Source organism: Nuphar pumila, chromosome 10 (assembly GCF_984573655.1).
Source record: "Nuphar pumila chromosome 10, dmNupPumi1.hap1.1, whole genome shotgun sequence".
Classification (NCBI taxonomy): domain Eukaryota; kingdom Viridiplantae; phylum Streptophyta; class Magnoliopsida; order Nymphaeales; family Nymphaeaceae; genus Nuphar; species Nuphar pumila.
In genome coordinates this window covers 54,073,411-54,095,326 of record NC_143258.1, presented here as the reverse complement: position 1 = coordinate 54,095,326, position 21,916 = coordinate 54,073,411, and positions in this window count along the sequence as shown.

Here is a 21,916-nt window from a genome sequence, read left to right as displayed (position 1 = left end):
TATTCTATGTATTTTAGATACCCCAGAGGCCTGTTGACCCTATCCATAGTAGGGCAGTGTGTTTCAACTGGGAGAATCCTACTAGGCCCATATTCGGATGCATCCTCTACTTGCAGTAGTTGGGTTCAATCCTTAGATCTTAAGGATAACCACGACCCCAAAACCCATGAGTGACTGAGGCCATCGTGGACTCTATCAGGTCCAAAGTAAAATACATGTCACTCAAGGCTGTACCATCACTGTCATTCCACAGTGAGCATAATTCCTGAAGGGGTCTGTCAGTCTTACAATTACTTGGACAGAATCTGCATGCCATTTAGGCAGCCCGTGCTTTTAGCACTACGGGAGTATGTACCCGACCCCATTCAGTCTGCCCCAACACAGTCATTATTGAGGGGGTACCCCAAACACGATTTTCAACCGCGGGGTATGTGCGACCTTAAGTCTTATTCATATGCATGCAGAACACCGCTCTTTGGCACCTCGGCCACCACGAGCATCACACCTCTTTGGGTGGAAACAACACACTCTGGCTCTTCGGCCCTTACGAGTCTGGTTGCGTAACCGTTCTCAATGAGCATGCATATGACTCGATCTAAATAGATCGGCTACTCGGCGTATTTTTACGCAACGAGTCCAAACCTAGACAAGGCGCAACCTCTACTCCGGCTCAGCGGCCCTTACGAGCAAGGTGCCCTTGCAGGCACAAGGATACGAGCCGATCTGGCATCGTTCCATCAACGGACATCAGAAATTTTTGAGCTATTATTAGCTTCTTCAGAAATTTCAGCAGCACTTCCTCTCTTTTACGGAGAAAGCGTGCGTTTCTTTTATCCATTTCAGCGGCATCTCCCCTATTTGGTAGGAAATCGCCACGCTTAATTCGGGAAATGGATGCGCACCGTTGTGCGTACTTTGCACCCATCAAGGTTACAGGAACCCTGGGCCATAGCCAGGCCATACGTAATTGACTCAGTTTTTACGTAAAGAGCATTTTGCCAAAAATCGAAACCTTTCCAATAGGGGCTTCATTCGTCAAGCAGAATCTTGAACGAGGAGCGGTCAGGGAATCACATTGGCGATTTGGAGTTTGATCTCCATTTGAACGCTCATTTATGCGCTATATATGTAGTATAAGCAGAAGCCTGTGCTTTATACAGCGGCGGCGTGAAGAAATGCATATACTATTGTTCAGGGTGTGTAACTGAACGAAATATTCTACATATATAACAAAGCAGAAGCCTTGGCATCGTTCGACGCGACGGTGTAAGTAAATACATTGCAGAAAGCAGGAGCCTTGGCATCGTTCGACGCAACGGAGTAAGTAAATGCATAATCGGAAGTGCAGTAATCGGAAGTGCAGAAAACAGGGAGCCTTGGCATCATACGACGCGACGGCAAAGGTAAATTACATAGCCTCTGCGATATAAGACGCGTCGGCAGAATCAACAGATATACACCTAGATCCGCATCCAACGATAGTTACGAGGCGAGCGGGTGAACACCGAAGTGTCCTAAAGGGCTCAACCAAGAACTAAAGCGAGATACCATTTTGAAGAACGCATATACTGCGTGTTTGAACATAAATATATCCGACGATAGTTACGAGACGAGCGGGTGAACACCGAAGTGTCCAAAAGGGGCTCAATCAAGAACTAAAGCAAGATACTACTTCAGAAAGTATATTCTATATACAAACAGTCAAATACTTGAGAGAGATGGATCAACGAAGCGAACTTACTTCAAATCGTGGAAGAAACGGCTCCGGGTTGCTTCTTTGGCTTCGAGCCTTCCTTCGAGAGGTCAGACTAAGTCGGATGAAGCTGACTTAGTTGAGAAAGAGGTAGAGTAGGTCAAGCTACTCAACCTAAGTGGTTTGAATCAAACAGGGTTCGATCCAAGTCAACTGGGTTCAGCAGGTTCGAACTCAGCTCAAGTAGGCTAAGTCTGGGTTCAGAAATCCAAACCGGAATCTGGACCAAAAAGGACTTTGACTTTGACTTTAAACCCAACTAGGTTCAAGTCAAGTCAACTGAGTTTGGACCAGGTCAAGTGGGTTCAGACCCAGGTCAGGTGGGTTAGGACCAGGTCAGGCAGGCTCAGGCTAAGTCAGGCAGGCTCAGACCAGGTCAGGTGGGCTCAGGTGGGCTAGGCTAGGTAGGGGAGGTTTAGGAGAGAGAGAGAAGGCAAGAGAGAGAGGGGGGGTCGATTTTTATGAGAAGAGAGAGAGTGGGGAGGGCTATTTATAGCCCAAGCCCACCTCCTCTTGGGAATTTTCATCCCCCTTCTACCCCCTTGGCTTCTTTTTAATTCCAAGAGGTTCCTTGGTGTGGGGCCCACTTGGATATTCCATGGGATATTTTTGTGGGTCCCACCAGATATTTTCTGAGGAGTATTTCTGTGGGGCCCACCAATATTTCCGTGGGTCCCGCAAGAATTTCTGGTTTCCGGCGATTTTTTCCGAAAAATTCTGAGTATGCCATTCCCTTCGTATTGACGTAACTAAGAAAGTTGGCTCGCAGGAATCCTTTGATTTCATTCAGGTAGGAAGTTATGGCTTCCAGAGTGTTTGAGCATATATTCGTGATTCGACGAATATCCTAAGTATAACTGGCTCGCAGGAATTGATTTGTTTTGCATTCTGAGAAGAAATGCTATTTTACCGATAAATGCCTCATGAATTTTATTCAGATATTTTCTGAAAAATTGCGGGTCTTACATCATTACCCCCTTAAAGGAATTTCGTCCACGAAATTCAGCTAAGAGTACAAGGTGAAGTGTTCAGGATATTTATCTCGCATATCCGATTCAGGCTCCCAAGTGCAATCATCGATTCCATGATGCTGCCACCTCACTTTAACAAGTGGGATGACCTTCGTTCTTAGCACTTGCTCCCGTCGGTCCATGATCTCCACTGGCCTTTCTTCTACCGTCATATCTTCTCGGATGTCAATGTCTTCATGTTGAATGACGTGAGAAGGATCATGAACGTACTTTCTAAGCATTGATATGTGAAATACATCATGTATTTGCGCGTATTGTGGTGGCAATGCTACTCGGTAGGCAGTCTCTCCGATTCGGCTCAAAACTTCGAAGGGACCAACGAATCTGGGGCTGAGCTTCCCCTTCTTTCCAAAACGAAACACACTCTTGGTTGGAGAGACCTTGATAAAAACCTTATCTCCAACCGCAAAAGTGAGTTCCCTACGCCGCTGATCGGCGTAGCTCTTCTGTCGACTCTGAGCAGTCAGTAGCTTCTTTCTGATCATGTGGACTTGCTCAGTATAATGCTGCAACACAATGGGCGAGTCCAAGGTTCGCTCACCCACTTCACCCCAATGGATTGGTGATCTACAGGGTCGTTCATACAAGGCTTCATACGGCGCCATCCCAATGCTAGCGTGGTGGCTATTATTATAAGCAAAATCAGCCAACGCTAGGTGAGAATCCCAATCTCCTTTCCATTCCAGCATACAGACTCTTAGCATATCTTCAAGAGTCTGTATGGTTCGTTCTGATTGCCCATCTGTTTGGGGATGGAATGTTGTACTGAACTTGAGTTTCGTCCCCAGGGCTTTCTGAAGCTGCTCCCAAAAGTGAGAGGTGAACTTCGGGTCACGATCAGATATGATCGAAATCGGCACTCCATGGAGTCTAACGATTTCCCGAATGTAGATCTCTGCCAATTGTTCAGTTGAGTATCGAGTGTTGATTGGCAGGAAGTGAGCAGACTTAGTGAGTCTGTCCACGATCACCCATATCGAATCATGTTGTCTCTTGGATCGAGGCAATCCAATGATGAAATCCATCGTAATGCCTTTCCATTTCCATTCTGGAATCTCGATTCGTTGCATCTTTCCACCAGGGCGCTGATGTTCGATCTTAACTTGCTGGCAGATCAAACACTTCGAGACAAACGTAGCCACATCACGTTTCATACCCCTCCACCAGTACTTTCTCCGTAAATCTCGGAACATCTTCGTACCTCCAGGGTGAATGGTGTACTTGCTATTATGAGCCTCCTGGAGTACTTCCTGTCTTAGCTCAGGGTTATTTGGAACCCAAATCCTTTCTTCCATCCATATTCCTTCATCTTCTTTCAAATGGAAGAAAGTATCATCTTTTTCAGCACGAGCTTTCAATTCCAAGTACTGGGGATCCTTGAACTGTTCGGCTACGATGCGATCGAGGAACTCAATGTGGATCGTCAAACATGACATTTGGATTCTGCCAGAATCAGCCAAAAATGGCTTTCAGTTGACGAAATCCTCCATCAACTTCCATTGTCCGGTTAGGCTGGCCAGAGTGCCAACAGTCTTGCGACTAAGGGCATCTGCTACAACATTCGCCTTTCCAGGGTGATAGGAAAGCGTGAATTCATAGTCTTTGAGGAATTCCAGCCATCGTCGTTGCCGCATATTGAGTTCTTTTTGAGAAAAGAGGTATTTTAGACTTTTATGGTCCGACATGACCTCAAATTTCTCTCCATAAAGGTAGTGTCGCCAAATTTTAAGTGCGAACACTACCGCGGCAAGCTCAAGATCGTGGGTTGGATAATTTTTCTCATGGACTCTCAACTGTCGTGACGCATAGGCGATTACTTTGCCATGCTGCATCAACACACAACCCAGACCTGTTCCTGAGGCATCGGTATATGCCACGAAGCCTCCCTGACCAGAAGGTAAGGTAAGGACAGGGGCAGTGGTAAGCCTCTGTTTGAGAACCTCAAAGCACTCCTTACACTGGTCAGTCCATTCAAACTTGACTCCCTTTTTAAGTAATTTCGTCATCGGTACGGCGATTCGGGAGAAGTCTTGTATGAACTTCCGATAATATCCGGCAAGTCCAAGGAAGCTGCTGACCTCAGTGATATTTTCTGGCTGCTTCCAGTCCATCACAGCTTCCACCTTCGCAGGATCTACTGCGATTCCATCTTTCGAGATTACATGACCAAGGAACATCACTTTGTCTAGCCAGAATTCACATTTTGAAAACTTAGCATAGAGTTGGTTATCTTGAAGGGTTTTCAAGACGATTTTCAAGTGCTCCACGTGTTGTTCCTTGTTCTCAGAATATACGAGAATGTCATCAATAAAGACGATGACAAAGCTATCCAAATATGGTCTGAATATCCGGTTCATTAGATTTATAAAGGCAGCAGGCGCATTAGTGAGTCCGAAGGGCATCACTACGAACTCATAATGGCCGTATCTCGTTCTGAAGGCAGTCTTGGGTATATCCTCTTCCTTTACTCTGAGCTGATGGTACCCAGACCTGAGGTCGATCTTGGAGAACACCCTCGCTGTTTTGAGCTGATCGAATAAGTCCTCAATCCGAGGCAACGGGTACTTATTTTTAACAGTTGCCTGGTTAAGCATCCGATAATCGATGCATAACCGAAGGGATCCATCCTTCTTCTTTACAAACAGTACCGGGGCTCCCCACGGTGACACACTCGGTCGGATGAACCCTTGTTCCATCAGTTCTTCCAACTGACACTTCAAATTACTGAGTTCAGCTGGCGCCATACGATACGGGGCTTTGGATATCGGCGTTGTTCCAGGTAAGGATTGAATTCCAAATTCAACCTCACGAAGTGGCGGAAGTCCTGACAATTCCTCAGGAAATACATCGGGAAACTCCCGCACCACTTCCAAACTCTCAAGGGGTTGGTCGTTGGATTTTTCCACCGAGAGACTCAACAGGAAGGCCACACAACCCTTCCTAAGGTATTTTTGTACCTTAAGTGCTAATATGAGCCTTTTCTGTGGAACAGGTTTGGATAACCGGTATTCCATCTTAGGCAATCCGGGTCGAGATAGATTTACTCTGCCCTCGCGGCACAGAATCTTGGCATTATTCTAAGCCAACCAATTCATTCCCAGAATGACATCGTACTGTATCATATCGATCAGGATGGCGTAAGTAGGCAAGTGTTGCCCTGCTATCTCAATATCCAAATTTTTCACACACCGGATACATTTGGTGCGTGAACACAACGGGTTATATACTTCGATCATTTTGTCAATTGGTTGCACCGAAGCGTGGAGTTGTTCGATGAAATCGTCAGAGATAAACGTATGAGTAGCACCACAATCAAACAAGACGTAAGCTGCATGTCCATTAACAGGTACGGTGCCTTCAATCAGGTCACCATTTTCGACTTGTTCAGTCGTTACAGCGTATACACGACCTGCAGCAGGCCTTTGTTCTACTCTAGGTGGAGGTCGTTGAAACTGAGAACGTTGTGGTGCTGGTCGAGAGGGTCCGGCAGATCCGGCATTACTCCTCTGTTCATCTGCAGCTTTCTTGGCGCAATCCCTTATAAAGTGGCCCATCTTGCCACAATATAAGCACCCACCAATGTCACGAGGACATGGCTTTCCAGGGTGGTTCATACGATACCTTGGGCAGCTGAAGTTGGACTGCTGACCATTCGGAGTTGGGTTCTGTCTTGGCCTCATGACTTGCTGAGTGTTGTTCCCTCCTTGGAACTTCTTCTTTTGAAAGGGTTGTCGTGAACCCTGGCCACTTGGGAACGTCCTTTTACGATTCCCACCATTCACTATGGGCTTCTTTGCTACGATCACTTTAGATCGTGCCCAGTCCTCTTGGATTTTTGAAGCTGCTGCTACCGCAGCCTGAAAAGTCGAAGGCATGCTTGTTATCACTCGAGATCGCAGCCCTTCGCGCAGACCATTCACATATTTGTCGGCCCTTTCTTGGTCTGTTTCGAACAATCGAGAGCAGTAGCGCTCTAGATTCTGAAATTTGGTGGTATAGTCCATTAGACTCATACCGCCCTGTTCCAACTCCAGAAACTCCATCTTTTTCTTGTTTCTGGAATGCAACGGGAAGTAGTTATCCATAAAAGTCCTCCGAAAGTCAGTCCAAGGAATGACTTCGACTTGTGAGAACTGGATAAGTTTAGTGGTATCCCACCACTTCCGTGCATTATCTTTTAATCGATATGTGCCAAAGTTGGTCTTCTTCTCTTCTGGTACTCCCAGTACTGAGAAGGCACGTTCCGTCTCTTCGATCCAACTCTCCGCGAGCTCAGGATCGGCTCTGCCAATGAAAACTGGCGGGTCAAGCTTGAGGAACTTCTCATAAGTCACTCCTCCCAGGTGCTCATTTCGTGGTGCGACTGGTTCTGGCCTCGTTTCACGGATGGCGGTAACCAGGTTGTTGAGTGTCTCCAACAGGAATCCTTGCGTATGGGACTCCTCGCTTGATATGGTTCTCCTCGTCGTAGGAGCCATTTATCTATGCACACACAAGCACTTGTTTTTAGTTTCTCAATGTGTATATGGAAGTAAAAAGCTTTATTTACTTAATATACATCATATTTACACAAGCATCACCTTAAACAAAACGTCATGCCGTACTGGCAGACTTTAGGCGTTGAGAAACTATATACATGAGTCTACTGACTCCAAAGCATCACCAGTCTCTTTAAGACTTGGATTTCTTTGATGATAACGAACTCCAAAAGGTCCATCTATTGCCACATGACCTTGGAGCAGACACTACTAGCTTTGGCTTGGGCGGCACTTCCGCACTAGCAAGCGAATAGTGGGGATATATGAGGGACTCCAGTCCACTTTCCCAGTCAGCAAGATCAAGACTCTGGGAGTCTTGAATAATGATTGGCGAACAGAAAGAATCCCCTCTTTTGTTCCTGCCATTTAAGCTCGGCATATGTGATGCCGGATGGTAGCTTGGCGAGTGATAGACCTCCGCCGGGAAGTTCAAATCAAAATCCCTCAGCCTTGGTAATTCATCAAAAGATGTTGGGGTATGGTTGCTCCCAACACTAGAGTGATGCGGTCCACTGACACGCGAAGTCTCATCCCTGAGACCCTTTGAAGCCCGCCGACCCATATCGGCGGTATATTTCCTTTGGCATTCGTTGGCGGAATGCCCATCTTCGCCACAATATTGGCAGTCTTGGACTTCATACGGGCATATCCACTCATCGTGCATGACCATGCAGCGATAGCAGTATCCACGCGAGTCATGAGTTGCCATCTATACAAAGATGCACCCAAATCAGAACAAAAGTATAAAAACATATACTTACAGTGCGATATCGGGACCATGACGGATCTTGAACCAGGTTTCTCAGACTCATGCTCTGATACCAATTCTGTAACGCCCCGGATTTCCAAAACAAAGCTAAGTTAAAATTTTCATGAATTTCTTTTTTTTTCTTTGCAGCGGAACTTAGAAAAGCTTTTAGCAGCGGAATAAGACAATAATGAGTCGTCGGTTTTAGAAAGCTCCGAGCACGTTGCAGGTATGTGGCCAAGCAACTCATTGACCACCAAAGTGTTCCATTTTATCGAAAACCACATGTTTATTACAACACTACTGCTTAGAAAAGCAGTATAGGTTCAATAAAAGGAAGCAGTACAAAATCTGTCTAGAGAAACCCTGGAACTCGATGCCGCCTTGCTCCGCATATCGCCACGCAGGTTCAACACCTGAAATCCCCATAAAACGGGGTCAGAACCACTGATGGTCTGGTAAGCATGCAGTCATACATCCATTCAACTCAAATACAATAATGACCACTCAGGGTCGCAATGCGCAATAACGACGCTCAAGCCTCCAAGACTTAGCGTATATCGCAAGAGCCTCCTCAGGGCTATGAGTTGAACATCCGCTCGAGTCCTCATGACTTAGAGCAAGCCTTTTCAGGGCTGTGATTTGAATAGCCGCTTAAGTCTCCATGACTTAGCCATGACCTCTTCCGGGTCTCAAAGTGATGTCTAGCTCAAGTCTTCATACTTGGCACATCCGTATCCCACGCATCTAAGGACAACTCCTCGAGCTTCGCTTAGTCGTGCGGATACAACACGGGTCTTTGCCCAGTCGGTCCAGTAGTATACCGAACATGACACCTTCACAAAGGTTATGCAGGACTGACTCAACACGTCATCCACTCATACATTCAAAACATCGTTGTACCTAGAACTAATGCATTGTTTGATAATTAACCGCTCCCGCCTTTGGTACGCAGGTAGAGCTATTGTCCGGGCATCAACGCGACGTTCTGGGGGTTGATTATTCTATGTATTTTAGATACCCCAGAGGCCTGTTGACCCTATCCATAGTAGGGCAGTGTGTTTCAACTGGGAGAATCCTACTAGGCCCATATTCGGATGCATCCTCTACTTGCAGTAGTTGGGTTCAATCCTTAGATCTTAAGGATAACCACGACCTCAAAACCCATGAGTGACTGAGGCCATCGTGGACTCTATCAGGTCCAAAGTAAAATACATGTCACTCAAGGTTGTACCATCACTGTCATTCCACAGTGAGCATAATTCCTGAAGGGGTCTGTCAGTCTTACAATTACTTGGACAGAATCTGCATGCCATTTAGGCAGCCCGTGCTTTTAGCACTACGGGAGTATGTACCCGACCCCATTCAGTCTGCCCCAACACAGTCATTACTGAGGGGGTACCCCTAACACGATTTTCAACCGCGGGGTATGTGCGACCTTAAGTCTTATTCATATGCATGCAGAACACCGCTCTTTGGCACCTCGGCCACCACGAGCATCACACCTCTTTGGGTGGAAACAACACACTCTGGCTCTTCGGCCCTTACGAGTCTGGTTGCGTAACCGTTCTCAATGAGCATGCATATGACTCGATCTAAATAGATCGGCTACTCGGCGTATTTTTACGCAACGAGTCCAAACCTAGACAAGGCGCAACCTCTACTCCGGCTCAGCGGCCCTTACGAGCAAGGTGCCCTTGCAGGCACAAGGATACGAGCCGATCTGGCATCGTTCCATCAACGGACATCATTATGCCGTTTCATTGGTTCCGGCAGCTCTTCTGCCGACCATTTCGTCAGCACCTCCCCTGCTCTACCGGCAGTGATGCGACGAACCCTTCTACGTTGTAGAGGGCAAACCATGAACTGGGTAGCACTCTGCTATATGTCAGAGTATCCTGCTACGTTCTTTCTGAGCTATTCTTAGCTTCTTCAGAAATTTTAGCAGCACTTCCTCTCTTTTACGGAGAAAGCGTGCGTTTCTTTTATCCATTTCAGCGGCATCTCCCCTCTTTGGTAGGAAATCGCCACACTTAATTCGGGAAATGGATGCGCACCGTTGTGCGTACTTTGCACCCATCAAGGTTGCAGGAACCCTGGGCCATAGCCAGACCATACGTAATTGACTCAGTTTTTACGTAAAGAGCATTTTGCAAAAAATCGAAGCCTTTCCAATAGGGGCTTCATTCGTCAAGCAGAATCTTGAACGAGGAGCGGTCAGGGAATCACATTGACGATTTGGAGTTTGATCTCCATTTGAACGCTCATTTATGCGCTATATATGTAGTATAAGCAGAAGCCTGTGCTTTATACAGCGGCGGCGTAAAGAAATGCATATACTATTGTTCAGGGTGTGTAACTGAACGAAATATTCTACATATATAACAAAGCAGAAGCCTTGGCATCGTTCGACGCGACGGCGTAAGTAAATACATTGCAGAAAGCAGGAGCCTTGGCATCGTTCGACGCGACGGAGTAAGTAAATGCATAATCGGAAGTGCAGTAATCGGAAGTGCAGAAAACAGGGAGCCTTGGCATCATACGACGCGACGGCAAAGGTAAATTACATAGCCTCTGCGATATAAGACGCGTCGGCAGAATCAGCAGATATACACCTAGATCCGCATCCAACGATATTTACGAGGCGAGCGGGTGAACACCGAAGTGTCCTAAAGGGCTCAACCAAGAACTAAAGCGAGATACCATTTTGAAGAACGCATATACTGCGTGTTTGAACATAAATATATCCGACGATAGTTACGAGACGAGCGGGTGAACACCGAAGTGTCCAAAAGGGGCTCAATCAAGAACTAAAGCAAGATACTACTTCAGAAAGTATATTCTATATACAAACAGTCAAATACTTGAGAGAGATGGATCAACGAAGCGAACTTACTTCAAATCGTGGAAGAAACGGCTCCGGGTTGCTTTTTTGGCTTCGAGCCTTCCTTCGAGAGGTCAGACTAAGTCGGATGAAGCTGACTTAGTTGAGAAAGAGGTAGAGTAGGTCAAGCTACTCAACCTAAGTGGTTTGAATCAAACAGGGTTCGATCCAAGTCAACTGGGTTCAGCAGGTTCGAACTCAGCTCAAGTAGGCTAAGTCTGGGTTCAGAAATCCAAACCGGAATCTGGACCAAAAAGGACTTTGACTTTGACTTTAAACCCAACTAGGTTCAAGTCAAGTCAACTGAGTTTGGACCAGGTCAAGTGGGTTCAGACCCAGGTCAGGTGGGTTAGGACCAGGTCAGGCAGGCTCAGGCTAAGTCAGGCAGGCTCAGACCAGGTCAGGTGGGCTCAGGTGGGCTAGGCTAGGTAGGGGAGGTTTAGGAGAGAGAGAGAAGGCAAGAGAGAGAGGGGGGGTCGATTTTTATGAGAAGAGAGAGAGTGGGGAGGGCTATTTATAGCCCAAGCCCACCTCCTCTTGGGAATTTTCATCCCCCTTCTACCCCCTTGGCTTCTTTTTAATTCCAAGAGGTTCCTTGGTGTGGGGCCCACTTGGATATTCCATGGGATATTTTTGTGGGTCCCACCAGATATTTTCTGAGGAATATTTCTGTGGGGCCCACCAATATTTCCGTGGGTCCCGCAAGAATTTCGGGTTTTCGGCGATTTTTTCCGAAAAATTCTGAGTATGCCATTCCCTTCGTATTGACGTAACTAAGAAAGTTGGCTCGCAGGAATCCTTTGATTTCATTCAGGTAGGAAGTTATGGCTTCCAGAGTGTTTGAGCATATATTCGCGATTCGACGAATATCCTAAGTATAACTGGCTCGCAGGAATTGATTCGTTTTGCATTCTGAGAAGAAATGCTATTTTACCGGTAAATGCCTCATAAATTTTATTCAGATATTTTCTGAAAAATTGCGGGTCTTACACTCTGTTTCTGATTTTGTTGTAGGTACACAACATAAGGAGCAAATGGATATTGGATAGCGGTTGTTCCAAACATATGACTGGAAGGCCGGAGTTATTTTCCACCCTCCAAAATAAGGATGCAGGAACCGTCACCTTTGGTGACAATAACAAGGGAAAAGTGATAGGTATTGGTAATATTGGTAATCCAAAATTTCCCTTGATAGAAAACGTTCTTTTAGTAGATGGTTTAATGCATAATTTAATATCTATCAGTCAATTATGTGATAAAGGTTTTCATGTTTCTTTTAAAAATGATTTATGCTTAATTTCTGATTTTCAATCTAAACAAGATCATTTTTAAAGGTAAAAGAAGAAACAATGTGTATGAACTATATCTAGATGAATTACCCTCTTTTAATAAAAAATGTCTTATTGTTTCAAATGAAATTCAATGGTTATGGCACAAGAGACTTGGACATGTTAACTTTAAAATTATTTCAAAGTTATCCGAGAATGATCTTGTAAGAGGCCTACCTAGAATACCATATAAAAAGGATCACTTATGTGATGCTTGTCCAAGGGGTAAACAAATTAAGAGTTCTTTTAAAGCAAAAGATATAGTTTCAACAAAACGTCCTCTTGAACTTTTACATTTAGATCTATTTGGACCATCTAGAATTCAAAGTTTGAATGGTAGCAAGTATGCTTTTGTTATAGTAGATGATTATTCTCGGTTTACATGGGTGATTTTTCTAAAAAGCAAAAATGATGCTTTTTCAGAATTTTCTAAACTTTGTAGAAGAATTACAAATGAAAAATCTACATCCATTATTAAAATTCGTAGTGATCATGGTGGCGAATTTGAAAATGAATCTTTTCTAAAGTTTTGTGATTTACATGGTATATCTCACAACTTTGCTTTTCCTAGAGCGGCTCCACAAAATGGAGTTGTTGAAAGAAAGAATAGAACTTTGCAAGAATGTGCTAGAACCATGCTTCAAGATAAAAATTTACCAAAATACTTTTGGGCTGAAGCAATTAATACAGCATGTTATGTTCTAAACCGTGTTCTTATTCGACCAATTTTACATAAAACATGTTTTGACTTGTATTATGATCATATACCAAAGATCTCATATTTCAAAATTTTTGGTAGTAAATGTTTCTTGTTAAATACCAAAGATAATCTTGATAAGTTTGATTCAAAATCAGATGAATCAATATTTCTTGGATATTCTTCTAGAAGTAAAGCATATCGTATTTTCAATAAAAGAACATCTTGTATTGAAGAATCTTTACATATTGCATTTGATGAGAATTGTGAGCAGGTTATACCTCTAAGCGAAGAAGAAGAATCTATACTTCAAGAACCCTTGATAGAGAATACTTTTCAAGAAAATATTCCTCTTCAACCAGTTTGGAAAGAAGTTCCTAATCATCCACATGAACAAGTTATTGGTGAAATAAAGAGTGGTGTCCAAACTAGAAGGCAGTTAGAAAAATATATTGCAAATGTTGCTTTCATATCTAAATTAGAACCAAAGAATATCAATGAGGCTTGTGTTGATGAATTTTGGCTTTTGGCCATGTCTGAAGAACTTAACCAATTTACTAGGAATGATGTTTGGGATCTAGTTGATAGACCAAAGGATCATCCGGTAATTGGAACAAGATGGGTCTTCCGAAATAAGCTGGATGAAAATGGTGAAGTCATTCGTAACAAAGCAAGGCTAGTAGCACAAGGCTATAATCAAGAAGAAGGCATAGATTTTGATGAAACCTATGCACCAGTGGCTCGATTAGAGTCAATTCGAATGATGCTTGCATTTGCTAGTTACATGAACTTCAAGTTATATCAAATTGATGTTAAGAGTGCATTCTTAAATGGACACATCAATGAAGAAGTTTATGTAGAGCAACCTCCAGGCTTTGAAAATGAGAAATATCCAGAAAAAGTCTACAAATTGAAAAGAGCTTTGTATGGACTCAAACAAGGACCAAGAGCGTGGTATGAAAGACTACGAAATTTTCTAGAACAATCTGGTTTTTCCATTGGTCGGGTAGACTCCACTTTATTTATTAAAAATCTTAATTCAGATATTCTTATTGTGCAAATTTATGTTGATGACATAATATTTGGTTCTACTAATGATTCTCTTTGTAAAGAATTTGCTAAGGCTATGCAGGAAGAGTTTGAAATGAGCTTGATGGGCGAATTAAACTACTTCCTTGGACTTCAAATAAAGCAAACTGAAGAAGGAATCTTCATCAATCGGGCTAAGTATACAAAAGAACTTCTCAAGAGATTTGGGATGGACTCATCGAAATCAAGAAGGAATCCTATGAGTACAACTACTTCTCTTGATAAAGATGAAAATGGTAAAAGTGTAGATACTAAGCTCTACAGAGGTATGATCGGATCTCTATTATACTTAACTGCTAGTCGACCTGATATTATGTTTAGTGTTTGTATGTGTGCAAGATTTCAAGCTAATCCAAAGGAATCTCATTTAACTGCAGTAAAACAAATTCTTCGTTATTTGAAAGATACTTCAGATTTCGGTTTGTTTTACCCAAAATCATCTTCCTTTGATTTAGTTTCATATAGTGATGCAAATTTTGCAGGAAGTAAATCTGATCGCAAGAGTACTAGTGGAACTTGTCATTTCTTAGGAAATTCCTTAGTCTCTTGGTTTAGTAAAAAGCAAAATTCAGTATCACTCTCAACAACTGAAGCAGAATATATAGCGGCTAGTTTAGCATGTTCACAAGTACTTTGGAGGAAACAGACCTTAAAAGATTTTGGTTTGAATTACTCCACAACAACTATTTATTGTGATAACACTAGTGCTATAAATCTTTCGAAAAATCCTATTCAGCACTCAAGAACTAAGCATATTGAAGTTAGACATCATTTTTTAAGAGATCATGTGTTAAAAGGAGATATTTCGTTAAATTTTATTTCCACTAAAGAACAACATGCCGATATCTTCACAAACCTCTTAAAAATGAAGATTTTATGAGAATTAGGAGAGAACTAGGTATTTGCTCATTTTTGGATTTATAAAAAAATGCTGATTTTTGAACAAAATCTCAAAATCGCACTATATTAGTCGACCGATAAAATTCTAGTCGACTGGTGTTTTAAAATGTATCGCACCATATTAGTCGACCGATATATTTCTAGTCGACTGATGATATTTTTAAGAATAAGTCGCACTTTTTAGTCGACCGATAAAGTTTTAGTCGACTAAATTTTTTTAAAATTTTTAAATGAAAGGACCCGACACCCCTTGGATTTGTTTTAAAAACTGTTTTTTTTAGGCATCGTTTCACTTCGTACCTTTTCAATTTTTTTCTTAAAAAAAAAATGAAACCCTTAAACCGAAAACCCCTCTTTCTCTTTTGCCTCTCTCTCTTCCGAAAAACCCTCGGAGTGTCGTTCGATTCCATCTTCACCGGGATCTTCTGGCCGTGATCTTGAAACGCCGAAATCCTCCTGCAGTAACTGGCACATCTTCAAAACACGCCGGAACCCTCTTGTGTGACAGTGCATTGCCGGAATCCCCTTGTGGCCGACTTCTCACTCACCGTCAACCATTGTATCCTCCTCTGGTTCTGTTTCACATCGCTGGACAGTGTTCTACTTCTGTCGGAAATCATTTGGAAGTCGTCATTGTTTTTGGTAACTCTATTTTTTTTACCATGCCTCGTACGAAGTCTGCATCTGCAAAAGGTTTAGGTTCTCCTCCTCCTACACCTTCTTCAAGACATGTTTTTTCACTAAGATTACTTCGCAATCCTCTTCTCTATGATACTTTTGGATCAATTTCTGCACTACCTATTATACCAGGCCGAAATGTTCTATTTCACTTATTTTCTCGTTACAATATAAGAGAATTATTTCTTGGAATTTTACATCTTTTTGATGCTTGTGCAGATACCCTCCACTATCCGTTTCTTATTCACTTGTTTTACACGAATTTACAAATTGATCATGAAACTGGAGTTTTGTCCTCTCTTGTTCGTGAGGTTGAAATCGAGTTTGATTCGAAATTACTTGGAGAAATTCTTGAAATTCCACCTTCAGACACTCTTTTCAACACTATTGAATTGAATGATGAAAGAGTTTTTGAACAAATTCTTCTTCCAGGAGCACCTCACTGCCCTCCTTTCAAAAATACTAATCTTCAAACTCGTGAATGCATTGCTGGACGAATCCTTGCCCACAATGTTCTACCCGAAACTGGCTCTTTTGATTATTTTTCCACAGATCTATCTACGACTCTTTATGTTTTATTTGGAAATATTTCTGTCAACTGGGCCAATGTGTATTTTACAAATTTGTGGAAACAAAAACCATTTCTTCCTTATGGTTGTCTTTTAACCCGTATTTTTAGACATTTCAAAGTTCCTTTAACAAATGAAAAATACATTAAGCAAAAAGAGTTCTTTGATCAAACAATTTTTAAAAGAATGAAAATTAAATATCTGCCTCCTTTAAATGTTGATCAAACTGAACCATCTGATCCTAATGAACCATCAATTTCTGAACCTTCACCTTCTGCGACACCTTCATCTCATGCAAAAAGAAAGAAATTTTCGACAAATCAAGACCATGATGAAGTTATGCAGAGACTAGAAGCTTTGGAGCTGCATCAACACACTTTTCGTGAAGATGTGACTCAACAACTTGCTTCAATTCAGAAGGATGTAACTGCCATTAAGGATTCGCTAAACTCTCTTTTCTGATCTTTGTTGTCTAAACTTTCATACTTTATGGGTTGTAATATTTTAAACTTGTATCTCTATTTTGCTTATGCTATTTCTGCCCTTGCTCTTTTTTGATTCTGACAAAGGGGGAGAAAAAGATGATAGCAATTACATTACAGGACATCTTGCATGAGAAATGCAAAATTAAGAGAAAAAGAAAGCTTTGAATGAATGTATTTCTAAATGCATGATGAAATGATGAATGGAAATGCAAACCAATCAATATGTGATATATGTGCTTTAAATGTGCTAACTTTTAATGTTGTGCAGCATATTGATAGGGGGAGTAAAATCTCCATCTATGCATCTAAATGCTTCATCTTTGATTAAGTTTGTCATCATAAAAAAGAGGGAGATTGTTACGACAATGAAGCCATTCATGATACTTCAAGTACAAGGTTTTGATGATGAGCAAGTGAAATCAACTGCATTTCAGCTAAGGCTATGAAGAAATTGAAGGATTCAGTGAAGAATCTTTGAAGACTAGTGTGCAAATGTTTAATTCATTAAAAGTCTTAGATTCTTGTAAGAGCCTTACTTAGAGTGCATATTTAGGTTGCATTTCACCTTAAAAGTCTTTAGAAAAACTTTTCTAAAAAGAACCCTCATGAAAATCTTTTTTGAAAACTCTTTTCTTAAATTTTCATGTTTATTAGTCGACCAATAGTCTTACCAGTCGACTAATCCTTTCGCGCCATATTTTCTAAAAAGTCATTTTTGTCAAATTAATCGACCGAAGGTTTTATCAATCGACTGGACAGAATGTCTGTTTTCTGGAAAATTAGCAGCAATCGACTAATGGTTTTATCAGTCGACTGAACAGAACATGTGTTTTCTGAAAATTTTGCAGTAGTCGACTAATGCTTTTTATCAGTCGACCGAACAGAATGTTTGTTTTTCAGAAGATTTTAGCAGCAGTCGACTAAAAGATTTTTCAGTCTACTGATGATATTATCAATCGACTAACTTTTCTCAAGTCGACTAAGTTTCAAAAGTTCAGATTTTCAAACGGCTCAATTAACAGATCAGTCGACCGACGATAACTGTCAGTCTACTAATAACTAACTATTAGTCGACTAACTGATGTTTCAGTCGACTAATTTTGTCGTTTTCCTGAAACTTCAAAAAGGCGTATCTTTTTATTTTTCAAACGTTTTGATTGTTCGAAATAGACAGTTTTGATACCTTTTCATACCCTCAACGTATTGAAAACTTTAACTATAAATATGAGTGCATTTTACACTCATTAAAAACAAGAATTCAATCGATTTGAATCATTTACTTATTGCTTTTCACTCCTATTCATTCAAGTATTTGTTTTCTCACTCACGTGATATTTTCACTTCAGTTTTTCACTCAAATCACTTTGAGAGATAGTGAATTCGTGAGTAGAGTGTTTCAACAACCTCAAAAGCCAATTGCATCTCATTTGCATTCAAAAGGAAGGCCCATAGGTTGTATTGTAAGTTGTTATTTCTTTTCTGTAAAAAGAAGGACTCCTTGGTGTAAAGGAGTTGTTTGCTTTCAGTAGGGTTGTTACTGAAAGTGGGACCAGTTATGGTCTGTGTGATCTTGTAGTTTACAAGGTTGATAGTGAAAATCTCAAGCGGGTTTTGCTTGGAGACTGGATGTAGGTCGGGTTAGATCGAACCAGGATAAAATCTTGTGTTCTTTGTGTGTTTGCTTTGAGATTTGCACAATCATTCTATATTCCGCAGAAAATTTTAAAAGCACTATTCACCCCCCCTCTAGTGCTCATTGCCTCGATCCTAGTGCACTTTTAAGACCTGCATGTGACATCAAGTTAGCTGAAACAAAAAGGGCCTGGGTGCTCAACACCCAATGGCTCCACCTGGTTCCATTCAAAGAGGAAACCGGGCTGGCACCAAGTGCCAAGCCCGGACTAGGTCAAGGCTCACGCACCAGCCGGTCAAAACGGACTGTAGTGCTGGTCTGAACCCATGGTTCAGACCGGCACTTCAGTACAAGACAAAATCCTAAAAATAAATGAAACATGAGGCTTAAAAGAAAAAAAAAATGGATGTTTTATGTTGGGTGTGCGGATCACCCGCATGGCGCCCAACTCCAAACATGGTGTAACAAGGTTGGCTGAAGGGTCTGGTCCGTTGGACCAGATTGTGCAGCCTCTAACAACATGAACCATAGCCCTATGGTTTGATTCACGGCTGAAAAAGGGCGTTGGGCACCTGCCATAAGCTGGCCCCATCCCACCAAACCGTCCGAATGCCCTATTGTGCCAACCAAAAACAACCAAAAAAAGAAAAGCAGAACTTCAATGCTGAAGGGCCAAGGGCTTCCACTTATAACGAGGCCTGGTCACACCATGACCCAGGCTAAAAGAAAATAAATGGTTGCAGCACCAGTCCCAACATGCTGGGACTGGGATGAACCCAATGAGCCAACCCAAAAACTCATTAAGGGTCTCACGGCTGCAGCGCAACTGCCGGCTCAAGCACTGCAAGAGAGTTCCAACGGGTGCTGGGTGCGTGCTGGACGAGCCCAGCTCGGTCCAGTGCACCCCAGCAATGTACCATGACCATGGTCACGGCAAGAGCCCAGTAACAAAAGCAAAAAGGCATAGCAATGCTAGAATAACCAGAAAATACATGCATAGGAAAAATGAAAACTGAAATGCAAATGGGAAAAATGAAAGAAATCAATTATAAAGGGGTGCAACATTCTAGCTAATGAAAACCATGGTGAACCACTGAAAAGAAAACAAAATTCTACATCTAATTCACCGTTGGAACATGCATGCATGGATGCATTGCTCCATTGGTTTCATGATGTACCAGACCATGGGTGTGTCGAGTTGAGTCTTCACCTTCAAGCTGGATATGGAGGAAGGTAGGTAGCAGCTCTTCACGTCAAGGGTGAGGCTCCCACGGCTGGAGGAAGAAGAAGGTGAGAGAGGGAGTTTGGGAGAGAGAATGAGAGAGAGAGAAGAGAGTGAGGTGTTGGGAAAAATCGCCCCCTAATGGGGCTCGACTTTTCCAAAAAGGGGTTTAAATGAGGCTGGGTTTGAGATGAAGGGTTGGGAAACCCCCATTCAAGATGGAGGGCTGGGGTGGCACACGTTTTTCCACCGCCGCTCAGCCCCTCCACTCATATTGTGAGATTTAAATTACCTTTTTAATATTTACAGGATTGCCATGGGGCTGCCGCCCCATGCATCCAATAGAATGTGTTCAAACCAAATGATGGCTCTTCCCTCTTGGGAAGAGCTCTTGGGAAGAGCTCTTGGGAAGAGCCCTTGGGATCTCTTAAATCCCAAGGCAAGGGATGCATGGTCACACGCATTCCCCAAGGGTAAGGTCGACCTCCTCCTCTTCAAGCCCAAACGTCTCCTAAGCTTCTTATGACATGACATATTATTTAGTTTAATTTAAAATTTTCTCTTTTTAATGATTTGGGTAGGGCCAATCGTGGCCCTCCCTTTATGAGCTTTTTAGATCTCTTACCATAGTGCCACAAACCCAACTGGTCAACGTGACCAGCTGGTTCCATAGCCTTGGTTGTCCCAAGGCTCTCCAGAGTGGCCGAATAGGGCCTTGGTCGACCTTGACCAAGGAAAGAATGGATAGTTTATTTTATCGATTTTTATTTTTAATTAAATTCCAATGGTTTTTTCATGATGCTGTAAACACCCCAAATTTTCACCCTCATCCAGTGTTTATATATTTCATGTGTCATTGCATGCATTCGGTAGGGCCCAAACGTCTCCTAAGCTTCTTATGACATGACATATTATTTAGTTTAATTTAAAATTTTCTCTTTTTAATGATTTCGGTAGGGCCAATCGTGGCCCTCCCTTTATGAGCTTTTTAGATCTCTTACCATAGTGCCACAAACCCAACTGGTCAACGTGACCAGCTGGTTCCATAGCCTTGGTTGTCCCAAGGCTCTCCAGAGTGGCCGAATAGGGCCTTGGTCGACCTTGACCAAGGAAAGAATGGATAGTTTATTTTATCGATTTTTATTTTTAATTAAATTCCAATGGTTTTTTCATGATGCTGTAAACACCCCAAATTTTCACCCTCATCCAGTGTTTATATATTTCATGTGTCATTGCATGCATTCGGCATACCATTTTATTGCATTGCATGGCATTGCATGTCATTACATCTCATTTTCGAGATCCAGCACTCCTGTTTTCAAAATATTTAATCCAGATTCGGGTTTTAAAACTTTTCTTTCAAAAACAATTTTAAAACCTGGGTTTTTAATCAACATTCTGTCATTTGCCAACCCCAGGACCTTATATTTTGAAATGTTTTTCTCAGAAAACAATCTGGATTCGTTTTAAACCCAATTTTCAACTGATTTCAATTCTCAGATGAGACCCATTTAGGTGGTGTCGCTTCTGGATTTCTTCATTTATCAAATTTCTCAAAAAATTTTAGAGTCCTAGTTGGATCAGAACTCTATCTTTTTATCTTTTCAAAACATTTTCAAAACTCCATTTTGATTTTAAACCAGTTATGGTCATATCCCTTGTCCATTTCCTCCATGTTGGTCAAAATCTTAGATTCCTAGTTGGATCAGGACTCTTTTTCTAGAGTCTCAGTCGAATCAGAACTCTACTTTTTACAACCTTTTCTACCTGTTTTTGGAGAAAACCTTTTCAAAATCTTCCATTTTGGCCAAAATTCTAGAGTCCTAGTTGGATTAGGGCTCTTCTTCAAGAATCCTAGTCAGATTAGGATTCTTCTTCAAAGTTTCAGTCGGATTAGGACTCTATCTTTTGTCACTATTTTTACCTAATTTTAACCAAATCTTTCAAAATGAGTCAAAAACTCAAAGTTTTAGTCAAAATAGGATTCTGTTCAGAGAGTCCTAGTTGGATCATGACTCTGATCCTGATTTCAATTTTGAGAGAATCTTTCAAAAATATTTTCATCTATCAAAACTATTATACTTTTATCAAAGAATTACAAAATTCTGGGATTTTATCCTAGAGTCCTGATAGAATTAGGACTCTGCCCTAGAGTCCTGGTCAAATCAGGACACTATCCAAAGTTTGTTTTCTCACTCCATTTTCACTGATTTTCAAAAGCTTTGTTTAAATTTCATCATTTGCTTATCTGAAAACCAAAAATTTTTAGAGTCCTAGTTGAATTAGGACTCTTCTTTAGAGTCTTAATCAGATCAGGACTCTGAACCAAAACTTCAATTTTATCGTGTTTTTAACTCTTTT